General features: G+C 37.7%; 1 protein-coding gene across 1 annotated transcript in view; it reads left to right on the plus strand.

The window, feature by feature from the left end:
• Positions 1-12,307, plus strand: part of LOC100525452 (zinc finger protein 474) — a 136,530-nt gene that overhangs the window by 32,181 nt on the left and 92,042 nt on the right. The window contains exon 4 of the mRNA XM_021084681.1: positions 7,612-7,724. The gene's annotated coding sequence lies outside the window, so the exon portion shown is untranslated. The remainder of the gene's footprint in view (positions 1-7,611; positions 7,725-12,307) is intronic.

Here is a 12,307-nt window from a genome sequence, read left to right on the forward strand (position 1 = left end):
GTGCACTGTTTTTGGTGTGCTACACATTTGTGAAATATATATTCAATTTTTTACCCAGTTTTTTCTTATATTGTTATTAGGGTCTAAGGATTTTTTATATATTCTGAAAAAAAAAAGACTTATGTGAGGCATATATATTATAAATATTTTCTCCATCCATGTACTTACCTTTTCATTTTCTTAATGTCTTTTGACATTGAGGAGTTTGTAATTTTGATAAAGTCCAGTTTATCAATTTGCTTTTCTTTTACATCCTAAGAAATCATTTTCCAATCCAAATTGACAAGATTTTCTTACATGTTTTCTTCTAGAAGCTTTATAATATTAGCTTTATTTTTAGGTCTGTGATCCATTCAAAAATACTTTGGGGTATAGTATGGGACAGGAGTTGAGTGTTTCTTTCACATGGATATCTAGTTGACTCAGCATAATTTGTTGAAAAGATTATTTCTCCAAGACAAAAATCAGTTTGCCTATATGTATAGATCTATTTCTCGACTTCTTATTCTTTTTTCACAGATCTGTTCACTTATTCCCATGTCATTATCACACTGTCCACTGTCTTGCTTATTGTAACTTTATAATAAGTCTTGAAATCAGGAGGTGAAAGTCCTCCAAAAATATTTTGACTGTTTTAAGTTCTTCACATTTCCAATACATTTTCCAATACATTTTAGAAACAGCCTGACAATTTCTACCTTAAAAACTACTGGAATTCTGATTGAAGCTGCATTGAATCTCTAGATCAGTTTGGGGACAGTTTACACTTTAACAATATGCGTCTTGCATTCCATGAAAATGGTATACACTGCACTTATTCAGATGTTTAATTTCTTTCAGCAGTTTGTAATGGTGGTGTAGAAGCTTTACATTTCTTTTGTTAAATTTAATCATAAGTATTTTATGTGTTTTGAGATGATTGCAAATGAAAATATTTAAACTTAATTTTCTTGCTGTTTGTTGCTAGTTTATAGAAACACAAGTGATTTTATAAATTGACTCTATATTCTGCTAAAAATTGTTTTAATTAAGATTTAAGGAGGGTGGAATTCCTGTTGTGGCTCAGTGGGTTAAGAACCTGACATAGTTTCTGTGAGGATGCGATTTTGATCCCTGGCCTTGATCAGTGGGTTAAGAATCTGGTGTTACCACAAGCTGTGGTGTACGTTTCAGATGCATCTTGGATCTGGCTTTACTGTGGCTGTAGCATAGGCCTGCAGCTACAGTTCCAATTCGACCGTTAGTTAGCCCAGGAACTTCTATATGCCTCAGGTGCAGCCGTAAAAAGAAAAATAAAGAGTAAGGAGAAGAGGAGTTCCCTCTTGCCACAGCAGGTTAAGTAAGGATGCAGCATTGTCACTGTAGAAGCTTAGGTCGCTGCTGTGGCAAGGGTACAATCCCTGGCCTGGGAACTTTCACATGTCATGGGTGCAGCCAAAAAAAAAAAAAAAAAAAAAAAAAAAAAAAAAAAAAAAACAAACGGAAAGCAAAAGATTTTAGGAGGATAATAATAAGAGACTGCAAAAGAAACCTGGTGGATGTAAATAGGAGAAGAAAAGGATTCTATATGATCACAGGGGATGATTATATATGAATGATTTTAGAAAGTAGGTAATGAAAAAATAGTATGTATCAGGAGTTCCCGTCGTGGTGCAGTGGTTAACGAATCCGACTAGGAGCCATGAGGTTGCAGGTTCGATCCCTGCCCTTGCTCAGTGGGTTAAGGATCCGGTGTTACCGTGAGCTGTGATGTAGGTTGCAGACGCGGCTCAGATCCCACGTTGCTGTGCCTCTGGCGTAGGCCAGTGGCTACAGCTCCGATTCAACCCCTATCCTGGGAACCTCTATATGCCCCAGGAGCGGCCCAAGAAATGGCAAAAAAGATGACCAAAAAAAAAAATATATATATAGTATGTATCAGTTAACTATTGCTATTCAACAAACCATCCCCAAACCTGGTGCCTTAAAATAATATGTATACTATTTACAATTCTTTGGATCAGCAGTGTGTTTATTTTGTTTTCACAACTAATTATGGTGATTAATAAAAAAATAATAAAACAGAAACATAAAGATCTTTCAACCCTTTTCCTTTCAAGATCTTTCAGCCCTTGTCCTCTCTCCCTGATGTGGGAGGGAGGAACTGAAACTTCAAATCCTCTAATTTCCCTGTTGGTTCCCATGGCAACCTGCACCTATCCTTAGGTACTTTACAAAAATTAACATAACCCAGCTTTTGTGGAAAGGCTTTTGTTATGAATAACAGGACATCCAATTCATCCTTATGTCTCTAAGGATAAGCCATAGGAATGAAATGGAATTGAGGATAAGAGACAAAATATGACAAAAGATGCTCCCATTACTGAGGAAATTCCAAGTTTTGGGAACTGTGAGCCAGAAACCCTGGACAAAGACCAAATATGTAAGTAGATAAGGTAGGGGGTCCCTGGAGAAAGAGAACCAAACATGGTTTTCTTAACATAAAAGAAGCCATTTCTGGCCTAAGCCATTTTGCGATCTAAGCCAGGCCACAAGGGCTTGCCCTTGAACAGGATTTGGTAATTTATTATCTTAAAGGAAATACGGGAATGCAGGAGCAAAGGAAAAGCAGTCAAGAAATAATAAATTAGCTAAAAAACAAAGTTGTAGTTCCTCCACAAGAATATAGAGAATAATATCATACATGTCTTTGAGTTCTGTAGGAACTAAGGCCCCCACCCAGGTGGAGGACGGAATGATGATACATACCCTCCTCACTTCAAACAGCTAAAGCTTGAACTGTCTCGACCTTTGCCCCAAGTCTATGCTGAGTTTTCCTCTGCTCAAGCCCTTTCATGAATATACATGTACCCTTCACTTATAACTTCCCCAGCTTTGCTACTTGGGGAGACACTGGAATAGATTTGGAATAGATCCATGGTGTTGTCCTTACTTGCTATAAGTAATAGTAAACCCTTCCTTCTCCTGGGGAAAAAAAAAAAAAAAAAAAGGTATATTTTATTTATTTATTAAATACATTTAATCCATTACAGAATCAATAAGAGTTGCATAAGAGAAGTCAGGAGCAAGTCATACACTCATAGACAAAAAGGAAATAATTTTTAAATTAATGTTAATGCGTTGATTATATGTTTATTCCAATACTTCTAATATATTAAATAACATGATTATTTTTCTGCAGCAGTTTTTTTCTTTATTATTTTTTTTTGTTCTTTTTTAGGGCCACACCTGCAGCATATGGAGGTTCCCAGGCTAGGGATCTGATCGGAGCTAGAGCCGCCAGCCTACGCCACAGCCACAGCAACTAAGGATCTGAGCTGCATCTGCAACCTATACCACACTCATGGCAACGCCAGATCTTTAACCCACTGAGCAAGGCCAGGGATTGAACCCGAAACCTCGTGGTTCCTAGTCAGATTTGTTCCCACTGTGCCATGACAGGAACTCCCTTTATCATTCTTCTTTTTTTTTTTTTTTTTTTTTTTTCCATTTTTTCTAGGGCTGCACCCATGGCACATGGAGGTTCCCAGGCTAGGGGTCCAATTGGAGCTGTAGCCACTGGCCTACGCCAGAGCCACAGCAACACAGGATCCGAGCCACGTCTGCGACTGACACCACAGCTCACAGCAACGCTGGGTCCTTAACCACTGGGTGAGGCCAGGGCTCGAACCCGAAACCTCATGGTTCCTAGTCAGATTCGTTAACCACTGAGCCACAATGGGAACTCCCCTTTGTCATTCTTTGTCTTGGTAAACATAAACCCAGCTGGCTAATCCAAATCCTGAAAGTCTTCCTGCAGATCACCCTGTCCTTTAGCCCAATAACCCATCCATTTTAAAATATGGTCCACTGAACCTCCTTTAACATTTCTGCTTCTCTCCATCTCCACTTCAGACACCCCCTGACAAAGTCACCAATTGTCTCTCTCTCAGACAATAGCTTCCTAACCAATGTCCCCACATTCATCCCTGCCCACCACTCACATCTTCCATACTTCAGCCAGGGTGATTATTTTCACAAACACACATATGACCATGCCATTCCTGTCATCAAAACAATTCAGAAGAATCTAACTGCCCTTAAGGTAAGTAGAAAATCCCTACTATGGCCTAATGGACTCTGTTCTTGCCAACTTCTGCAGGTTCCCTGCCACCGCCACCCCCACATCCCCTCAGCCCCTTTACATTGCTACTATTCATTGCAGTTTCCAGACCAAATTGTCCTACCCTCTCCCATCTGTCTTTTTCTCATGAATCACTGTTTCCTCTCCTCTTTAGTTAGCCAGCTTTATTTCATTCTTCAAGTCTCAGTTCAAATGTCATTTCTTTCTGGAGACTTTCCTTTAACCCCAAGACAAGGTCAGCTAATTCTTTTTTTGTACATACATAGTATAGTGCACTTATTTGTGAAATTGGCCTCACCTGTAATTCTGTGTTCAATATCTGGCTTCCCAATTGATTGATAGTTTTCATAGGATATAAATTTCACCAGTGATGCATTTATCCAAGTTACTTATTTCTATCTGTAGGAATGATGGCTTCCTTTATGTATTGTGTGTGGGCCAAGGACAATATCTGTTCTCGATACATGTTAATAAGTAGTAAAAATAAAAATACTTTGTCCTGACTTAGCATGGTTTCAACAAACATGTATTACACTCCCAGAATCAGTGTGCCAAATGAAAAGTCACTTCAGCTCTCTCAGCATGGGAACTTAAGTATTTATTCAGTTGGGAGAGAAATGGGTTTAATTTAACCAGAATAGCAGAGTGTCTGCTCCAGAGAGGTCCTAGGCTGAGGCAATTGGAACCTTAATCTCGCTAAAATGACAAGGTCTTGGCTGAGGTGAATGGGGAATCTTGCCCAATACTTGACCACACCAAACTGGCTTTAGTCAGTGCATCACATTTACACGTACCAAGATCTACTCATTTCTTAATTTTAAAAGGGTAAAAGGGTAAGGGTAACTTAATTGTAAACACAACAGTTTTACAGTAGACTAAATAGTTTTAGAGTTATCCCATTTAAATTATTATTTGTAAATAGAGTATGTATTTAACTGAGCAGTTGTTCCCATTTTCTTAGGAGTCTAGTTATTTTATGACCTGCTTTTTGTAGAGAATGGTGTTTAGGCATCTCAACAATGACAGCGTGGTGAATTGTGAATACGATGAGGATAAAAAATACTTTAAGGTGATCTAACACTTAATTTCAAGGTTTACGTGGCAGAATGCATGCATGAACATTGCAATGGAGCTCTTAAAAGTCCTGTGACTTGTTCTTGAAAATATCAAGGCCCCAGCAAAGAGCAGCTCCAGCTGCAATCCAAATGGTGATATTTTCATATGAGAAATGATAGATGATCATTTAGTGATCTTTCAAGCAAACCACAGAGGAAGTTCACAAGTTACTACAGCAGACTTTGCTTGTATTAACACTTATATACACAATTAAACAGGATTTTCTCTAAGTGTCTCCATCAAAGTCTTGCTTTCACAAAAGAAAAACATCCCCTAAAACTATAGGGGCAAAGAATAAAGAAACAGAAATTACTGTTTTATTTACCAATGTATTTTTACTATGCTATAACTCTGTATAATAATCAGATATATAAAGAAGTAATTAGTGAGAAAAATTGACATAATTTACTCATTTCCTTACAAACAAATGGGTATTATCAAGCAGCTTATTTCTCAAAGTAAATAGTACATTTTTGTGTGTGATACTAAGGGGCCTCTGAATAAACTACTGTTAAATATACCTCATTATTTTGAATCATCTTTAACAAAAAGATGTGTCTTTCATGATGGTACTCCAACTTAATTTCTGAGCAGCTATGCCATAGCACTTTGTAAAAGAATGGGAATGTATCTTCTTAAATATTCAACGTTTATTTCACATTGGCTAGAGATTGAGAGTAAATGTGATGTCTGAAGAGATTTTTTTTTCAAGAAAACTGGGTATGTCGTCTGTCCTCTCTATTTTGGCATTTTCCTTAGAAACTAGATAAAGTTTCTAATTACTTAGAATTAATTAATTAAGTAATAATTGATTAATTGCTGTTAGAACGATTGACCGTTGTATATTGAATTGACAACCTGCTGGGCTGGTATGGAGTCTAAGTCCTATTTGAGCTGTATGTTGCAGACTACATTTTGTGGTTTTTGAGCTTAGTGTATAATAGTTGCTAGAATTAAACACTTATCCCATCTGCCAAATTATTGACAGAATAGATGGAAAGGAAGAAATGGTCTGAGAACGAGTGCCAGTGGTTTTAAGAATCATAGCAAAATCCAGTGAAGTGTTGTGGAGAAGTACTGAAGCAAAATGTCAACTTTGGAAGCTGCATGCTCTAAAAGTAGGACTAGACTTATGCAGCATTTATTGCAGGTTATCTATGAGCTTGATTCATAATCCATTCTCAACAGACTCTCAATTTCTTAGAATTTTTCTCAGTTTGGGGCAATAATTCCTAAAAGAAAAAAAATTATAGAAGACATATTCTTATTAGTTTAATGTCTCTACTCTGCCTCCAAAAACCTCCTGTCCTCAGAACATGGCTTCCACTGAGAGACTTGAAATCAGTTTCTGGATTTACTGATTCAGGCTACTTGCCACTAGGAATTTAAGAAATTCATAGGAGGTGTCTCGCTAGGAACCCAAGAAATGGGATTTTAGGTGTGGTTAGCAAATGACTTAAAACTGCTTTAGTAGACCTCCCTGGAGACAGAAAAATATTGTCTATAGGTCTAGTGACTCAAAGCCACACAGTTTTTCCCTTTCCATAATAGACTGCTCTAGAATGAATGCATGGCAAGATGGAGTTTTTGGAATTCATATATCAATTTCATACCTATGAGTGGGAGAAAACTCTGCTTTTACATTCCTACAGAAAACCACTAAAATGAGTCATCCTCTAGGGGGCAATAGAGTATGATACAGGCTCAGAATTATCTGGATCAAGTACCTGAGGGAACAATTGATCATGAAGAATAGATTAATCTTAGACTTGAGAAACTTTAAATAGGCTTCACCATTATTATTGTGCTCCAGAATTCTCTCAAATTTTTGTGGCTAGTGACGCTAAACAGGGTTGAGGTGGACCAACTGATGAACACAGCTGCCCTGCAGAATTACAGGTGAATAAACCTAAACCTCAGATCTGCAGAAAACTTGAGGAGGAAGGAATGGGCAGGACTGACTCAGCTTCTTGAAGTGGGGTGCTCTAAAGTGAGGTTTCTGACCCTGAGGAGCCCCTATCTTGCCCAAAGGACTACCAGGTTTGGGAGTGCCCCCCCTCCACTTTGTTTAACTCCAGTCTGATTTTGCAGCTATCTAACTCTCTAAATTTTATATTATTGAGGAATGAAGGAAAATTATTCTAGATCACTACTGATTTCCCCAAACTCTGGTTACTCAGCTTGGTTCCATACTGCCTCTGTTTTATTGGTGCGGGGGTATAATTCTTTCTATTACACAGGTAGTCAACTGCCTATATAATAAAAAGAATTTTATGAAATTACTTTCATCCTCATGCTATGAAAACATTACCTTCCAGGGTTGATGGACATTAAAATTCTAATGCCGATGCATTTCCTTTCCAATTTTCTAGGAGAAACTTAGATATACTTAAGTATGATACACTTTCCAGAGTGCCTAAGGGGAAGCCTGTCTGAGCAGAGTGAAGAAGGAGAAAAGCCTGTTGGCGTGTGATGAATGGTGGAGGTGAGTTGTACAACACACAGGGCATTCTACTCTTGGTCGTGGTGCATAAGATGTGATGGGAGAAAGGGCAACAGAAAAATAGAATTGTTTTGCAAGCAACCATAGCCTCCCTCACCTCTTTGTTTTCTTTGAAGGAGAAAAAAAAAATTACTGGATGAATCTCACTTTCTATGCAGAATGAGGTAATTCTTATGAGAAAAGCAATTAAAGCACTGAGTGAGAATAAACTTGACAGAGGCTGCATGCAGCAGGGAGAGTCCCTATGGGCAGCTAGAGCTATTGGTAAGGGACTGGTAAGAGGGTTCCCTCCTCTAGAATGAGGAAGATGAGAGAGAAAGGGTGACAGTGGGAGAACCATGTTAAGTAACTGAGTTGAATATTGTAAAGGGATGAGAAGCAAAAAAACTATTTTAAAAAAAGTTAAGTCATATGGCTTGTATTAAGAACACACGATGCATTTTCAGGCAATTTTTCCCCCAGTACAAGACTTAGTAAATATTCCAAATGCTTTTGTTTGCTGTTTGAGAATAGGCCATTTGGGGATAGGGAGTCAATTATATTTAGGTTATAATTAAGTAGTATATTGATTTGGAATATCATTATGTATTTATTACCTTAAGTTACTTATTTTAGTTCTTTCTTTATATTTTGAAAATGCACTTTCCTAAGTAGCAATAAATCTGAAAAATATTTTAAAAATGTATTTTTAAATCAACAAAAATATAAAGTTCTAGCTGGGTATTACCAGGCTTCCTGCCAAGTACAGTAATTGTTACTTGTGGAATTTTCTTAGAATGGCCAAGGCATTTGACTCAATAACTATAACTCTGGAATGAGTAGCTGGGTGGAGACATTAATTTGTTGGAAAGTTGGTAGGTTGGTTCAAGCCCATATGTTGGGAGAAGAGATTTATCGATGGATTCTCTCAGCAGATCCAAGAAACACACGGTGCATGTTTTCTTCAAATTGAACACTGAATTTCATTATCCCCTGCTATTGGTTCCCCTTTTCTCTTAACAGATTGTTTGCCTCTTCCTATCTTTTTTTTTTAAACCGTAGTAATAAACCATTTATTAAAGTATACTCTTTGGGATATATAAGTACCAAGGCCACCCTTAGGTCATGTTAAGAAAGGGGGTTTTGATTATTTAAAACCACACATGGACTGGAAACAACCACAAAGTATGAGGAACTAGGGCAAAATAGGGGCCAAAGGACCACTACATCACTGCTCAGCCAAGCAACACAGAACACACAGTTCCCAGCCACGATGTCCAGATCTGGATTTTGACATTCTTCTTTCACTAAATTTGAATTGAAATTGAATTTCCTTGTCGTTCTATACAAACTGGTAATATGTGGACCAAAGTTATAGAAAATTAGAATATAAATGTAAGCAAACAAATTGCAAATGGCACACCCTGAGTGAAAAAGTTAATTGAAAAATACTCATTTATGGAGTTCCCATCGTGGCTCAGCAGTTAACTAATGTGACTAGTGTCTATGAGGTCGCAGGTTTGATCCCTAGCCTTGCTCAGTGGGTTAAGGATCCAGCATTGCCATGAGCTGTGGTGTAGGTTGCAGATGTGACTTGGATCCTGCGTTGGTGTGGCTGTGGCTGTGGCCAGGAGCTGCAGCTCTGATTTGACCTCTAGTCTGGTAACCTCCATATGCCACAGGTGCAGCCCTAAAAAGCAAAAAAAAAAAAAGAAAAGAAAAATACTCATTTGTGAATAGACTCTTTATCTGCAAAGTTTTAATTGGAATGTTCACAATGCAATGAGCAATTAAGGAAATTTTAAATTTTGAATAGTTATGCACTTTTGCACATTTATTAGGTCTTGAAAATGATTATAAAACCTTTAGTTTCCTCTCCCTTTTTATTTCAGTTCATTGAACCTATCTTCACACAACTTCTTTTCGCTTTTAAACCTCAAACCATTAACATAAACAAATAGTATAACATTTTTCTCCTTCGGTATTTGTCCATATATTAAAAACACTAAACCATGAGATGTGATTGTACAGGTCTCATCTGAGAATTTGCACATATGTGTCTCTGTTTTCAGTGGGCTTGCTGCTATATAGGGACATCTGTGTGCTTGAATGCTCTTATCCAGTTTGTTTTCCCTTACGCATAAGTCACTTTAACATTCATTATTTTAGAAAATTACTGTACCTAATCAGGATATGATTTTCCTTCTTTGTCAGCTAATGTAAATAAAATGATCAGTATGTTTTCTAAGAAACAGATAAAAAGACTACTCAAGAAGATAATATTCCTGTAAAATACCTGTAGTATCTGAACTATTTTCTTATCCCTCCCATGGAGATATATGAAACTGTACCCCAAAAGTTCTTTAAATAAATGTAAACATTCTTTAAAGGGATATTTATGGGACCTTTCAGTTCACAAATCCCTAGAAGTTAATTTGTTTTGCTTAGAATTCAGGCTTTGACCACATAGACAAGGAAGTTCAAGAGGTAATACAGTCCCAACCCACTGGAAGCTAGCTGGGAAAAACATTGTGTTTAAGCGGATTTTAGACTCAGAATGTAGCTCATTAACATTTTGTAAATTTGAAGCATCCAGAAACCACATTTATTACAAATCCAAGAGTAAGTGAGGTCATTTGTTTCAAGCTTCTTAGAATTTTGTTTTGGGATTTGTGGGGGATGTGGCCCGCCTCGTGTGACTTCCTGAACTGAGGGATAGAAAAGCTAACATTTGCACCTCTCAGAGTCTGCTGAAGCTAGGATTGAAGGATCAGGTTCTTATGTAAGGCAGAGGTTCCCCTTCTTCAGTTTCTGCTTATTTTGCTGGTAGGCATGATTGTGCCCAAATTAGGATTTCCTGCTGCAAAGGAAGTTTCAAGATTTATTCAGTAGCTTTTTCCAGGGCTGAGGTGTAGTACAAAGCCTAAGAGATTATCTGTGACTAAATCCTGATTGAGGTAGTAGTGTCTAAGCTACCTGGATTCGTAGGAAGTAAGGCTCAAACTATCATTAAATAATGGAATAACAATAATCTACGGAGACTGATGGTGAAATAGTTACTTAATTTATTACGTGTAGTCACCTGGCTTGAAGTGCCTATAGAAAAATGGTTTTGATAGCTGGAGGGATAAGATGGCACAGTCTAAAGACAGGATGACTAGGGGTGAACTGGCTGCTGTGTGCACCAGAGAGATTAAAAAGAGAAATAAAAAATTCAGAACTTTAAATTATCCACTCAGTGTGGTTAGAGAACCAGGAAATTTTTAGCTTTAAAAGATTATCTTCTTTCTTGTGGCTGTTGGTAGCTAGAAACCAGAGTCTGACCCTATGGCTTATTAAATTACAGCATAGGTTGAATTCAATGGCTTGCCAAGTCTCTTAAGTGAAAATGCATATCTTGGGGAAAAGTAAGATTCTGGAATTTGGAGAAGTGATCCTTGGAAGAATTTGGAAAATTCTGTTCACCCAAAAACTAAACACCCACTAACCTTCCAATGACAGCAAATGTAGCCCCTTCTATCCTGTGTTCTATTCTTTCCCTGCTTTAAAAATCTGTGGTGACCTTTGTTGAAGTTGTCACCTAACCTGGGAATGCTAATTTGCCTCATGTTCCATCCTACTTAAAGCATTTCTTCCTGACCTATAAGTAGGATCTAATCTCACAGGGGCCCAATTACAAAGCCACACATGAAAGAAAAATACTTTCCATTTTAAAACACTACAAAATTTTACTAAAACAGAGTAAAGAAATGTGCTGGTTCTCACAAGATTTGTAAATCTTACTGTGTACCTCATTGCACAGAAGCAGCTGGCCTCAGAGAAGAATTAACTGGCTTATTAAAGACAGTACTTATGATGCTAGCTGGAAGTCAACTCCTTGTATGTTGGTGTCCACATAGAAGAGGAAATGTGTTCTCAACCAGTGATCAATGTATATGTGGATCTGGGCAGGCAGAGGTACCATTGGGAATAGCACTGTCTATGGTATGCTGATGACAGTCTTGCCTAAATGTTGCTTGTACCTTACAGTGACTAGGCCTGCAAAGCTCTTATTGGCCAGGTGTAAGTTCCATGTCACCACTCAGTATCAAGCATTAGGTCCACTCAGAACAAATGGTTTGAGAAGTGGGCAGATGATAGTTCTCCAAAGGATTATCTGAATATGATTGCCAGAAGAAGGGTAGGGAATTCTATGTAGCAAAGCAACTGTCATGTCATCTTGGAAGCTATTACCCCATATTTCCCTTATACCATCATAATGCCTGAAAATCTACCACAAGCAAGTCACCACTGTTGTTTAAAATTTGTTCTTTAAAAATGGCACTTTCTATTTAGGGGATTGTCCTTATCATAAAGCTGAGAGATTACATAATCTGTATGGCGCAATAGAAATGGTACTTCATACAAATGTGTTTGACCACAAAGCCCTTACTCTTAAAGAAACAAAGAAAATGAATCGTGCACATGCTATAAATTTTAAAAGTGCAGTTAAGGAATGTATAGTGAAAACAAACTTTCACCTCTGCCGGTTTAGATACCAGTTTACCTGGGGTGTCTCTCACCAATTTCTTGTGTACCCCCTATGT

The sequence above is a fragment of the Sus scrofa genome, chromosome 2, assembly GCF_000003025.6.
Source record: "Sus scrofa isolate TJ Tabasco breed Duroc chromosome 2, Sscrofa11.1, whole genome shotgun sequence".
In the NCBI taxonomy this organism is placed as follows: Eukaryota; Metazoa; Chordata; class Mammalia; order Artiodactyla; family Suidae; genus Sus; species Sus scrofa.